The sequence below is a fragment of the Gambusia affinis genome, linkage group LG19, assembly GCF_019740435.1.
Source record: "Gambusia affinis linkage group LG19, SWU_Gaff_1.0, whole genome shotgun sequence".
NCBI classification, from domain to species: Eukaryota; Metazoa; Chordata; class Actinopteri; order Cyprinodontiformes; family Poeciliidae; genus Gambusia; species Gambusia affinis.
The window spans coordinates 21,927,543-21,942,415 of NC_057886.1; the positions used below are offsets into that span (position 1 = coordinate 21,927,543).

A 14,873-nucleotide genomic window follows, 5' to 3' on the forward strand; every position below is an offset into this window, starting at 1 on the left:
CACAAAAAAAAAAAAATGCAAGCTTCTGACCAAAATAAAAACATAAATAAATAGACAGCAGATGGATGATCACGTGACCCGGTTTTTTTTTTTTTTCAGACAGGTGTCAGGTGGGCGGGGCTTCCATCCCGCTCGTGCAGTCTGCTCTGAGCTGATAGCGTGCGCGGATGTCAGGCTATGACATCATAGAAGGAGAAGAACAGAAGGAGGAGGACCTGGACTCAGATAGGAACCGAACCTCAGCCAGAACTTTAAAGGCGCTGGATTTACCGGTTCCGGTCTGAAGCTGATCAAAGCGGACAAACACAGTGAGTACAACACAAATATTTAGATTATTTACATCAAACTCATAATAGCCAGCGTTTATTCAGAAATCTAAAAGTTTGGAAATAATCAGATTCTGGGTCTGCGCCAGTTGGAGGAACAAACTCAGAGTTTAATGTTTGGGCATAAAGAAGAACAAAAAGTGTTTTAAGTTTAATTATATTTAATGTTTCACTCATAAGTGAGTGAAACATTTCTAAAAGGCGAACATTTTTGGCTTTTGAATCTCAAAAATACCAATTAATGAGTTTTTTGGCTAAATGTATAATCTTTTTCTTTAAAAAAAAAAAAAAAAAATCTAGACTGTCCTAAACCTGGGATTAAAACAGCTCTAATGGTTATTTGATTATCTTTGTCTTCAGTTTAATCATTAACAGTTTGACAAGTGAAAATAATATTAATTAAAATATTAATATTAACATTTAAATATAAACATTTATTTGATGTAATAAAACTTCTGTTTAACATTTTTATGGGAAAAATTAACAAACACATTATATTTTAATTGTGAAAAATTAGCGTGTTTTTCTTTATAGATTCTTGAGGCTCCGCCCACCTTTGTGACGTCACAATCGCGACTGAAATCAGGTGGGTCGCGATGACGTCGACACCTGAGATCGATGCGAAGAACAGAACCGAGGAAGATGAAGATGAAGAGGAGGAGGAGGAAGGTTGGAGCCTTCCGGTCAAAGCGTCAGAGGACGACCCGACCAGCCAATCAGACGCCGGGGATAAAACCGCCGAAGGGCTGATCATCAGCTGGGACTCGGCCGAGGAGTCCGGCGTCACGCTGTCCGACTCCACCAGGGAGGAGTTGTCATGGCAACGCCGGAAGCAGGAGGCGCGAGACGAGGCGGAGACGGTGGCGGTGGGTTCGTCTCCCAACGGGCGATTCCTGAAATTCAACATCGAGATCGGAAGAGGTTCCTTCAAGACGGTTTACAAAGGCCTGGACACGGAGAAGACGGTGGAGGTGGCCTGGTGCGAGCTGCAGGTAACCACCGGGTCACGGGGTCAGGGAGTCCGGTTACCATGGCGACTTATGGACGCAAGGGGGAAGAAAGAGAAAATTCTGCCAAAAACAATCAGAAATTGATATCAGAAATCAGACATTTTGAGTTCAAAAAGTTTAAAATTTTCCAGAAAAAAGCTTTTAGAAGAAAAACTTTTTTAGATTAATTTATTTTTTTCTCAAACAAAAGATTTTTGAGTTCAAAAAGCTGAAACTTTGCAAGACTAAATCAAATTTAGAAATTTTCTGTAAAAACTTGGAGATTTGAGTTTCAAAAGTCAAAAGCCTTCGACTTTTGAATTTTCTTTCGAATTTCAAGATATTTGGTCTGGTTGTTTGTTTTTCTATTTTCAACAGCTATAACATATTATAGTGAATATATTATAATCAAACACGAATATATAATATATTTGTATTCGCTGGTTGTCTGATCCGGGTGAATGTAGTTCATCAGAACTATGTCAATATGGATTGATGGATCAGAACCACACAGCGACGCAACCCATTAACCAACTTACTATTAATTGTCAGTTAATGTTTTCTTACATTAAAATTAGTTAAACTGATTAACTTAGCATCCATTTCGTTTATTGATGTAATCTGGCCGACATTCAGAAGATAGCAACACCTAAACTGAAGCAAAAATAGTGCAATCGTATTTCTTCCTTCCACTCAGTTTTCTGCCAACATGCTTGGATACAGAACTTTGTGAACATCCAGCTTCTTTAGCAATAACTTTTTGCGGCTTCTCCTCCTTGTGAAATTGTTTTAAGGCTGAGGAAACCTTTTGAGTTAACACCGTGATCTTTTTCAGTTTTCCAATCTTCTAATTTTTTTTGTTGTGTTTAAGCTACAATCATCAAAAATCAAGAAACCAAGGCTTTAGATGCGTCTCTCTGTGTTTTGATTCTCCATTATCTTCACTTTCTAAAATGACTTTTACGCGATAGTCACATTTTTGGATGTGTACTGTTACACGTTGTCCCATCAAACCCAGCTGGATTCCAGAGTTTTTCCCCTTCACGTCGTTTAAAACATCGAGAAAAATGGGAGTAAAAAATGCTTCAGCTCCGCTCAGCAGCAGGCTGCAGACACACACACATACGTGTTGCGTGATGAAGCATGAGTCAGCAGTTTGTTGAAACATACACAGTATCTGAGCGAGCGCACGGCGGCTGGATGCCGGTGATAACCAGTCTGTTTGTTTGGTCAGAAACACGCCTGACATGTTGCTATTTTCTGTGTTTTTTAATGTGATTTTTCTCCCACTGGAGGATTTTTTCCTCTTTAAATCCACAGGTTGTTTTAATAAGCAGCATAAAATTAGAGAGAAATAAAAAAACACTCATGAAAATCTAAAAACAAAGCAAGAAGATCAACACGACAAATTTAGGTTTTAAATTTTACATTTAAATATATTTTAAAACATTTATAGATTTTTTTTTGCTCTATTCAATAAATTTAATAAAAAACATTTTATATATTAATTTTATTTAATACCAAATGTATTAATGTATTGTTATAATTTAATTTAGTAAACAACAGATTCATTACATTTTATTTTTCAATCCATATGTTTAATTAAACATCAAATTTAAATAATTGTTTAATTGACAAAATAAATTTATTACAATTAATTTAATTTCTGATATATATCTATTTAATCAATTATAAATTTTACAACATTATTTTTAATTTAATTTGATAATTAAAATTCTTGTATTTATTTGTGTATTTATATCATTTTATTTATTAAATAGTTTTATTAAATTTGCTTTCATTTCAAATGAATCTTTTGATATATTTATATAATTTAAATGATATTAAATTACCCACTTAAATTTTATTTAAATTCAAATGTATGTAAATAATTGAATTAAATAAATAAATAAATATAAAATGTATTAAATTAAATTAATGATTTATTTTGTACCTTATTTAATTTTCCCGGTTCTGGTTGCTGCTGTGATCCAGTCACCAACCTTGTGACGCCTGAAGTCAGAACTCAGAAACACAGGAAGCGCCGGATCATAAATAAACAAACAGAAAACCGTGTTTGACAGCAAAGCGAGGCGTTTGTGTTGCCATGTCAGCAGTTCATTATCAGCAGCTCAGTGAGGGCTCAGCGTCCTCCAGGGCCCAGGTTTCTCTCTCACAAGGTGAACGGCTGATGGTGTTCATGTGTTCACGCTCCACAGACTCACCGTCTGACCAGATCCGAGCGCCAGCGCTTCAGTGAGGAGGTGGAGATGCTCAAAGTCCTGCAGCATCCCAACATCGTCAGGTTCTACGACTCCTGGAAATCAGCCAAGGGAATCAAGTGTATCATCCTGGTGACGGAGCTCATGACGTCTGGGACGCTCAAAACGTGAGGAAAACGGCCCACAGAAACCTTTATCTCTCATAAAAACATGAAATCAAAAACATAAAATCTTACCAAGTATTTTGACAAAACTAACTTACAAGTAACTTTTCAGCAAGATAAGTTAATAATTCCTTAATATTGATAGTTCTACCAGATTATTTCATTCATAACAAGACATTTTCCCATGTTCTGACTGAGGAAAACTGTCAAATGGAAAGATGAGAAAATAACAGTTGAATTGTTCCAGCTGTGGACAATTCCTGGACAGTCTCACAGGAGAGTCTCCATTCTCCAAATATCAACCAAACCACAGACTGGACTGGTGCAGAACTCTACACACAGACAGATCTGGGTATAAATACGCCCCACGTTGGGCACCAATTATGTTAAAAAGTAGCAAACAAAAACAAATCCTAACACTGGACTCTGTTCCTGTCTGCTTTATTTGGCCCAACTTTACATTTTACACAAGTTCCATATTCACACAATTCTTACAGAACCTCCAACTGTCTGTGAGAGCGTTTTGCCACTCTGTCACTCCCCAACACTATCTAGCACCAGAGCGTATCCTGAACATCACCCTCCTTGTCGTGTGTTTTCCTTTGAACCCATGCAGGTACGTGCGCCGGTTCCGCCCGATGAAACTCAAGCTGCTGCAGAGATGGAGCCTGCAAATCCTGAAAGGTCTCCACTTCCTGCACTCGCGCTCCCCACCCATTCTCCATCGAGACCTTAAATGCGACAATGTCTTCATCAACGGACCCACCGCCTCGGTTAAGATTGGGGATCTGGGCCTTGCAACGCTCAAGAAGGCCTCATTCGCCAAGAGCGTCATCGGTAAGAAGCATCTAGTCAGGAGGAAGGGTTCTGTTTGAGTGTCTCACACTGTGACTCGTGGTGCGTTCAGGAACTCCTGAGTTTATGGCTCCAGAGATGTATGAGGAGAAGTATGATGAGGCCGTGGACATTTACGCCTTCGGTATGTGCATGCTGGAGATGGCAACTTCAGAGTATCCGTACTCCGAGTGTCAAAACGCAGCCCAGATCTACCGCAAAGTCACCAACGTAAGGCCACGTTCACCTCACACCTGCACACTTCCTGTTGTGTTTCCGTGTTTGACCCACCGTCTGTCCTCCAGGGAATCAAGCCGGATAATTTTTCTAAAGTACAAAACCAGGAGCTGAAAGAGATAATCGAGGGCTGCATCCGAACCAACAGCAGTGAGAGGTTAGTCGGGAAAGCTCAGTGCCTGGTGTGTTTGATTCAACGTTCACACTTCCCCAAACGAACCAGACTTTGTAGATAAACAAACATTAAAGCAAATTAAAGAGAGCTGGTGTGAATGCACCCTTAAAAACATTGGATCTTTGTTTTAGAACTTCCTAACAAACACTTTTTACACTAGAAGCTTTAAAATATAACTGTATATGAATAGTTTTCATATGCTTCACTTGTGTCTCTTATCAATGTGGGACAGTGAACGACCTATTGACGATTGATTTCTTCGATAGGTTTACGGTTCAGGATCTGCTGGAGCACCGGTTCTTTCAGGAAAAGACGGGTTACTGTGTGGAGCTTGCTGAGGAAGATGACGGTGCAAAGGCGGCGCTGAAGCTCTGGCTCAGGGTGGAAGACAAGAAGAAGCTTCTGGGCAAATACAAAGACAACAATGCCATTGAGTTCCTTTTTGAGCTGTACAAAGACGTCCCTGAAGAGGTCGCCCAGGAGATGGTAGCCTCATCGCTACACTGGCGACTTCACCACAGAATAATCACCTGCCGGCTAGACTCACCTGTCGTCTTTGTCTCTCAGGTGATCCTGGGATTTGTGTGTAAGGCCGACTACAAGGTGATCGCCAAGGCGATCAGAAACCGAGTGACTGCCATAAAGCAGCAGCGGGACAAAAAGCGCCGCCTGCTGGAGGAAGCGCTGAACAACCTTAAAGCTGTTGTCAGCAGGAAGGCGACTGAGCCCGCCCCCGATGACTCCAAACTGTCCAATCAGAAGCCTGCATCCGTTTTTAATGCTTCTGGAAGGGTGGCTACTCAGGTGAGTCTGAACAACAACTTAAATGTTTTAAGACTTTATTTACAAATCAAAATCTTTTTATTTTCTTAATTAATTTAATTTTTTTCTTTATCATATTTTGTTTTGAAGTAGCCTAAAGGCTCCCACTTACTCGGCCGTAGTTTGCATATTCAGTGAGCCACGCAGACTCCACCCACACTGTCCCCAGATGGTTTCGATTGCATAATCAAGGATACTGATTTCCTACATTTCTCAAAACAAATTCCTTTATTTCCTTCAAATCAAGCCACACTTACCCAAATAGTGCAACTGCTGATTAGCAATTTATTGTTTGATAAGTAACTGAGCTACTTTACCGTGCAACTCGCAACCTTTTCAGCAACTCACAACCTTTTCAGCAACTCGCAACCTTTTCAAAACAGTTTGATCTTAACACTGTTTTGTGCTCAGCAATTTACTCTGCGGTACTGAGAATGTGTACCTAAAAATGAAAGTTTGTTGAACTACCACAGATTGAAATAAACTCTTAACTCTCATCCAATAAACTCACAGAATGATGTTCCTGCTGACATTCAAGCCCCGCCCACGGCAACCAGCCCAACAGGGATGTTGTTGGCGAGCAGCAGCCCGGCAGATTCTGGGATCAGCGTCTTGTCCAGCAAAACGGAAGAAGATGGAGACGAGGACCAAGACAAGACAACCAGACCCGCGTCTCACTCCTCAGCTGCCTGTCAGTGTTTTTCATTACGTGTTTCAACGTCTGGTTGAATAGTTATTACAGCTGCTGTTCAAGTTAATACCTGCTTCTTCTTATGGCAGCTGACTGTGAGACAGGAATCTTCTTCAACACCCTTCCTGTGGCTCCAGATGCTCCTCCTCTTTTGTTAAGCCCCGCCCCCACTTCAGGGACTCCGCCTCCCTTGAGGCAGACGCATTCCAAGGCTCCGCCCTTCCCGGTGTTGCGCTTCCCGAAGGTCAGCAGGAAGGAAGTCGTAGTATTGTATTTGAGAAAAACAGATAAAATTTACTTTATTTGCTTCAGTCCAGCTACAAACATTAGAAAACAACAAAAAAAATTATCACAGGGATGAATTTAAATAAGTTTAAAAAATCCTTCAATCTCTAAAATTTGAAGAGAGCTGAAATGATTAATCAGACAAATCGTGATGAATCAATTATCAAAATACTTTAGCAATCGATTAATTGTTAACTGGAGTATACAGACGTAAAAAAGATAAATTTGCTGAAATTATGATATTCTCAGAGTAATAATTAAGCTAAAATATACAGAAAATTTGCATTTAAAATAAAAACAAAAACTAAATATATTTTACCCAATCTCCTGGTTCAAATTGTGTAAAATAAAATCTCCTATTAAGGATCTTTTTCATCAAATTATTAATCAGGTAAGCCAAGAAATAATCACCAGATCAGTCTTACACTGTACCTACAGATACATCCTCTGGTGTATATCTTAGGCAATAAAATGTGTATTTTCTGCTTTTAAAAAGCAGTCAAATTGTTTGTTTATTTGCATCTTTAAATGTATTTCCAATATTTTATTTTAAAAAAGGATTACATGTAAAATGTGCAGACTATGAAAATTTTTTAAACAGATTAATTGATAACTAATGCAGTTGTTCGTCTCAGCTCTAATTGAAACTGTGTTCTGCAGAGCATTGCTGTTTCCCAAAGTTCAGAGAAACATCGCACTGTTTCACGCTGCGGCTTCTCCTCACCTGTCGACAGGTAACACACAGGAGAAAACCATCAGCCTCCTTCGTTTCAACATGTTTTATTTTAGAATCTGTGTTTTCGCCTCACAGCTACTCCTCTGATATAACATCCAGCCTGAGTGACGGCAACGATGGCCAATCAGAACGGAGCAAGCAGGAAGCAGCGAAAAGAGAAGCAACGAAGCAGTTCAGGCGTAGAGCCAGAGCCCGGCTGAAGATCGTCGGGGTGAGTCGAGCCGTCCCAGCCGAAAGCTGAGCTTCTGTTACAAACAGCAACAAATCATTGTCGATATCCTGCTGACGTCAAAACATAACTTCACAATTGCTGTTTTTCCAATAATTAAGAAATAAAATTAAAATTGCACGTGAATAAGTTTCAACCCGTGATAAATTATTAAAAAACATGCCAATAAACAGTTACAACACTGCAAAAACAAAATCTTACCAAGTATTTTTGGTCTAGTTTTTAGTGCAAATTTCTTAATACATTTAAAATACAACAAAACTAACTTACAAGCAACTTTTCAGAAAGAAATAGGATCTTAAATTTTCCTTAATATTGATTAAAGTTCTAGTTCCATTAGCATATTATTTCACTTATAACATGAGGAAAATGTCTTTTTATAAGTGAAATAATCTGCTGTCCAGTGGAACTAGAACCTTTTATCAATATTAATGAATTACTTAAAACAAGCTCTTATATCGTACTGAAACGTTATTTGTAAGTTAGTTTTGTCATATTTCAAGTGTTTTAAGAAATTTGCGCTTAAAATCTAAAGTCTAAAAAAACAACAAATCATCATCCTCCCACTACTTCTTGTTGTTGTCTTCCTTGGCGTTTCAACCAGTAGTAACATCCGACTGATGCGACTCATGTGTTGCGAAAAGAAGTATTTCCATTGCAGTTTTATGAAATAAACCAATTTAAATTTGGTCAAAACTGCCTCACAAAAACCACGAGTTTTTGAAAAAAATGTATGCGTTTCCATTTATGCAATTTTATGGTGAAGTTGCAAACACTGCTGGTGTGTGTTTGGTGCATTTAGGTGTCCGACAAGGCGGACCGAGTGGTGGAGTGTCAGCTGCAGACTCACAACAACAAGATGGTGACCTTCAAGTTTGACCTGGATGGAGACAATCCAGAGGACATCGCCTCTGTGATGGTTAGGAGACAACCAATCAGCACTGAGCTTTCTCCTTCAGCTTGTCCTCCATCAACATCAACCAACTCTTTACTTCCAGCTGCTCAGAGACTTCATCCTGCCATCAGAGAGAGAGGGGTTTATTCTACGCATGTATGAAATCATAAAGAGCGTGGAGTTAATGATGCATCAGCAGCACCCAGCAGGCGCCAGCAGGTTGTCCAACTTGACTGCATCTGCATTGCCCGAATCACAGGTGCATCTCATTTCTCCCCTAAAGGTTTTTCTTCTGATAACTAACTCCCAAAATCAACTTCTTTGCTTTTATCAAATAGGTCATTTCAGGTTCTGTCTTTATGTTTCTGTGTAAATTTTTGTGTTTACTTCTGCAACATTATGCCTAAAACTCAGTTCTGCCCTCCTTTGGTTGAAGAGTGAATAAACAGTTGAATCCTTTAATTGTTTAAACCGGTACAGGTTTTCATGAAACGGTACAGTGTTACGATATAAAATCATCTCAGTCAGACTCCATGTTTTCAGTAATATTACTGAATTATACTCAGATTGGTTCTCTAATCTTCACAGTTAAACGAGGCAACAAAGGGTCTGTCCAGGACTTTGTCCTCGTCCTCTTTACCTGGTAAGTACCAACATTTGGACTGTGAAGTCAGTCTGATGGTTTGAAACTCAGATCTACTTTGATCTGATGTATCTCCATCAGTTCCAACTCATTCATTGATTCGTTTCTCTGGCTGATTGTTGTCTCTTTCTGTCAGATATTGATAACAGTGACCCCTCACCTTTGAAAGCTGTGGATTTCCGCATTGACACCGAGGCCACACCCCTCGTCAGACCACTGAGGTCACAGTCATTTCAGACTCCATCAGGTACGACATGGTGTCGTGTTTTACATAATACCTTCACATCATCATCTTCTCCAAATGTCCAGTTGGTAGGGGTGATGGACATCTACTAATATACTTCATTATTTGTTGCAATTTTAACATCATTGCAGTGTCGGGTTGATCTGTTGACTATTTTTTGTATTAAGTGATTAATAATTTGATAGTAAAAGGTGCTTAAAGAGTTATGGACAGAACATGTTTACAGACAAATATGGCCGTAATATGGCTATAATCTTTTTAATTTTGCTGGTGGTGTTGAAACACTTTGGTTGGCATCCAACCTAAATGTCTTCCTATTGCATATTTTCTAAATGTAGACCAATATTGAGATGATGCACAGCACCACCTGGTGGTAACATGTGAATTACCCAGATGTTTGCCTTTTTTAAAGCTAAATGTCATTTGTGTTTCTCTCTCCAGCTTCCTCCTATCAGCACCCCCAGTTCTCCCTCCAATACCCCCATCCAGAATCCAACACTACTCCCCAACCGCATCTCCCACGTTCTGCTCAATATCAACTCCAGACTCACCCCTATTCCACTTACACTGCCTCCTTCCCAACCATGTCCCCCATCTCCCGACTGTCCCGGGTGCAAAGCAACCCTTCCCTTTTCACCCCCACCTCTACTCCATCAGCACCCAACCCTCCCCAATGGCCGTCCCCTGACCAACCTTACTTTTCCTTGGCTAATGTCATCTCTGTGGCAATGAGTGTGGCTCAGTCCCTCTTGCCCCAATCTGGGGCCCCCAATCAGGGCTTATATCCTCACCCTCCACCTTTATCTCCCCCATTCTCAAACCCCCAACCTCCCCTTTCTTCCTCTGGATCTCCGTCTTTGGGTTCTGGTCTCCATCATCAAAACCAAGGTTCATTTTCCAATTCCTTCTCCATACAACAAACATACTCCCCACCAAGACCTCGGACCGGCTCCTTTAGGGACAGTGAGCAGGGTCCTAGAAACAACAGGGTCCCAGAAACAGCTGAGGTAAGACTAAAACTAATTCATAGCACCTTGTTTAATCAGCCTTATTTGATCTCCAGTTCATTTTCCTTGAAAGTCTGGTGTGGTGGTATGCTGATGCAGACCAAAAAAAGCAAACTAGGGTCTGCCTGCAAACCTAGGTCTCGGTTTGGGTGACATGAACTCTGGTGCCGCCAAGTGGACCGAAGACCAGTCCAGAAGCAGAAAACGAACTATAGCATAGGGCTTTCTGGGTAAATACAACCAAAACAAGCACAAGAGTCTGACGCTAGTGGGAGAAATAGCCAATAACAAAAGAGAAATCATACAAACGCTAAAATTTGGCAGACTCCTTTGTTGTTTACATTTTGTGAAGAAGGAAGTGCCACTCATGTCACTGTGTCATTTCCTTCAGTGGTTCCTGGTGTAATTCAAGGTGAAGAGGGGAACAGGTTATTCAAAGGGTTTGGTTTGTTTGACTGTGCAGTGTGAAAGTGAAATGCACACCAAGTTGAAGATGTAACAAATTTTGATCCCAAATCAAACAGAGTCTAATGGACTGTCAGGTGTGATAATCAGTTTTGGGGTTACTAGGTTTTGTTGTATGGAACTCAAGCATCTTGTTTTGTGCTAACCTCTCATTCCTTCATCATAGCTCAACAGTTCTGTCCGTAAAGCTGACTTACCCTCACCCCCTCATGGTGAGTACCTGGTGGATTTAACGACTTCAGTCACAGCTGATCAGACCTAGACATTTATTGTACTGGTTCACAGATTCAGGTACATCCTTTTCTCCAAGTCTGACCAGTAGACCCAATCACAGAGAAGAGTTCTCAGACTCATCGACCTCTTCCTCCACATCGTCTCCTCGTGCATCAACCCCTCGCAAAATGGTGAGGTCTATAGACATCAAATGTTTTTTATCTGTTTTATGATCAGTGCATTTACATGTCTCACCCACATTGACCCCAAGCAGTACCTGATCAGTCCAGGTATTTCTTGTCCCTCTCCAATGAGACTGTGATCATTTTCAAACACTAAACCCAAACAGTGGCAGGTCATCAACACATTGAGGACTGTTTACAGATAACAAACCTTACATCCGTCTCTCCATGCCTCATTGGTTAGAGAAGTCACATCAGTTTAGCTCTGGGAATCCTTCCTGTGCTCAGTGAACCACAAGTTCATCAGCTACAATTCACCAGTCTGTGTTGTTTCACAATACACAAACACAAATAGCAAGCAGGTCAATGACAAGGCAGTGACTCAATGCCATGTAGTTTCTCATGATCGTATCTTTTTCTATGATCAGTTAAATTAAATTATATTTTTAACTGGTTGTAATGTTTAGACCAAATGTCCTTACTGCCGAGTTGTGTTGGTCCTCTTCACTTATGTACCAGGTTGATTAAACTGGATATTTTTTACTTTATTTTAGGTGTCCCCGCCTGTTTCTCCATCAGGAAGAATGTCTCCAACCCCGAAAGGTAAAATGTACTTTTCTGATTTGTAAAATAAAGACAATTCTCAAGATTTTTTCATTAACAGAAGAAAGCCCAGAGAACCAGCAACAGAAAAAAAGTTTCCTATTATCATGTATTTTTACACCTCCCATAGTTTTCCTTTCTATCGCCATCGCTGTTGACCTCCAGTTATCCAACAGGGTTGAGGAGGTAACATGTCCAGAAAGGAAATGGGACATGCCTCTCCGAGCTCATTCAGGAGTCTCCCAAGTCATTCCCAGACCAGACGGGATGCATTGTTCCTGTACTGAGTTCTAGTTTTTCCCCGGGGTCGCCTCCTTGTAGGATGTCCCCAAAAAACCTCCAAAGGAAGAGCCATTCTCCTCCTCTGTTCTTCCACTGCTCCTTTCTGTGTTGGAATCACGGCTTTATTGTTTTGTCGGTATTTCTCCACTGTCTTTGGGCTGAACGTGCTGAAAATGAAATTATCACTCAGTCAATCAAAGGTGTCTCCTCCTCTTTTCTTCTTTCACAGTAAAGATACCAGGTTTCACAGTTGGACGCTTCCAGGTGTCTCCCTCTTCAGGAGGTCCCTCTGTCAGTAATCAAGAACCATCCACTCAAGACAACACCACCGACACCACCCAGTCCGTGACTCCGTCCAATAAAAATCAACCAGAGCACACAGGTAGCAGCACAGAGACGAGCCAATCAGAGAGCAGCAACCCCACAGTCACCATCTCCCCTCCTGGCAACAACGACAGCCTGTCTGGTCAGGAGCAGAAGACGACGGGGAGGCGCAGACTGAGCGTCAGTCTGTGGGAGGGGTCAGGCAGCAGCCAATCATGGAGCCGCTCTGCCACCTACAGCTCTGATGAATCAGAAGCCGAGGAGATGTGGGAGGAGCTAATAGAGCTTCGTCACAGGTGACTGGGTGATTGGTGATCATCTTTTGCTGCACAAATAGTTGGAAAAACAAATCCATCACACCTTACTGTCATGTAAAGAGCAATATTTCAGGGTTGGCCAGCAGGTGTCACCAAAACCCACAATGCATTCTTGTTTACTGCTCACTATGCTCTCCCTCCTCCTCACAGACACCTGGGGCAGGTGCAGAGCCTGCAGGTGAGTCAGAAGCGAGAAATTGAGGAGCTCTATCGACAGAAAGGCAAAGCCCCGCCCCCCAGCATTATCCCTCCGGCGGCCATGTTGAAACACCGCCACCGTCGTCTCTCCAAACCAGCAAACTACACCCTGCCTCGCAGAAACAGCCTGCAGAGACGGGACATACCGCCCCCTTCAGGTAGAGGAGCTCACTGCACTGTGCAGACAGAGTTACGGTTTCAGGCTCTCTGAAACGACTCTGCTTTACGTTCAGGCATCATGAGGAAGAACTCAGTGAGCGGCAGCAGCAGTGGATCTCAGGACAGAGCTCTGAAAGGCGTGACGTTTGCTCCAGGACACAGCTGCATGGTGAGAAGGGAAACTCAACTCCCAAAACCGAAGGTCTGCAGCCCGACTGTGTGAAATTCAGGGCAGCAAGTAACAGATATTTTCCATGTAGTTGATTTTTCTTGCAGGACTTTTATATAAAGCAAACGTTTGAGTTGTGCGTAGGTATCTTTGTTCCGTCCTGCGACTCGAGGCGTTGCGGCTACCACTAACTATAGCTGTTTATAAACTCTTGCTAGTTAGGTAATGTTTTAGCCTTTATCATTTTGCAAATTGGCTGGATGACGTTCGCCTTCATCACTGACTCACTTCTGTTATTAACCCATACAATGTTTTGTGCATTCTGTTTAAAAAAAGATTAACACTGCTACAATATAAAACATGCTATTTTCTTTTGTACATCTTTGCCTTACAGGTCTTAAATTTAACTCATAATGGTCTTAAAAAGTCTTAAGTTTGAGATTGTGAAAACTGCAGAAAACCTGTTGGGATGAAACGTGAAAAAAGTTAAACTTTTACAAAGAGTTTTCAGAGCAGTTCAAATACTTGTCTCTGATTGGTCAGCTCATGTGTCCAATTTGAGAACAAAGTTATGAAAAAAAGTTTTTTTAGGACATTTAAAAAATAAACTCTGAAATAACTGCAGCCGATGGTCCAGGTCCTACTTAAAGCCCTTCAGTTGATCTTTCTGACATGATTCCAAGTTTGTTTGGTTATAATGTTATTATTGATGGAGAACATGAACCCCTTCTGATTTAGGATCAATACTTGACCCCCGACCTTTGTCTTACAGTGAGAGAGGAGCTGCTGAAGAACCTGAAGACCATCAGAGCTGCAGACACATTTCAGCTCCTCAGGAGGAAACGGAGCTTCATGCAGGTTCAACCCGATGGTTTCAGATCTGACGCTTCAGGGTCCAAACCGGACTGACACGTTCAGCATCATGAAGACGTTAAAGTTAAAGAAAATCATGTTTCAGATGATTTAAGAGATTTGGAAAATCTGGAAGCTAACTGGGTGTGACGAAGGCTCCAGTCATTCAGGCAGTTTTAAACCTGTTTTATTTATTTATTTATCCTTATTTTTATTGCTAAGCTTCACCATGGTGACATATTTTTGCTCAAAATCTTGTGTCTAAATGTTAATAAGTTAATATTTTATTGCTGCTGGTTCAGTTTCTCATCAGGTTGAAGTTACAGCAGCAGCTCATCTGCGCCTTATTTAATGGATTGCTGCTGAAGCTGAACATAAAACCTGGAAGTTGTTTTTGCTTCAGTTTGAAACATTAATAAAATAATTCTGACGAGTCTCATATTTTTGTAAAATCTTACCTGCAGATTGATAAAAGATAAATTGAAATTTAAGAACTGCTTGACCCTTCTCTCTTCTGCTTTAGTTTCTTTGTTAGCATGTTAGCATAAGGTTGTTATTCAGCAACAATCTTCAGTCAGAGGCTTCTCCAGTGCCACTGGAGGACTGACTG

General features: G+C 40.9%; 1 pseudogene; it reads left to right on the forward strand.

Annotated features, from left to right (window-relative positions):
* The first annotated feature begins 151 nt into the window (after positions 1–151).
* On the forward strand, positions 152–14,702 carry LOC122821447 (annotated as a pseudogene).
* The last annotated feature ends 171 nt before the right edge of the window (positions 14,703–14,873 follow it).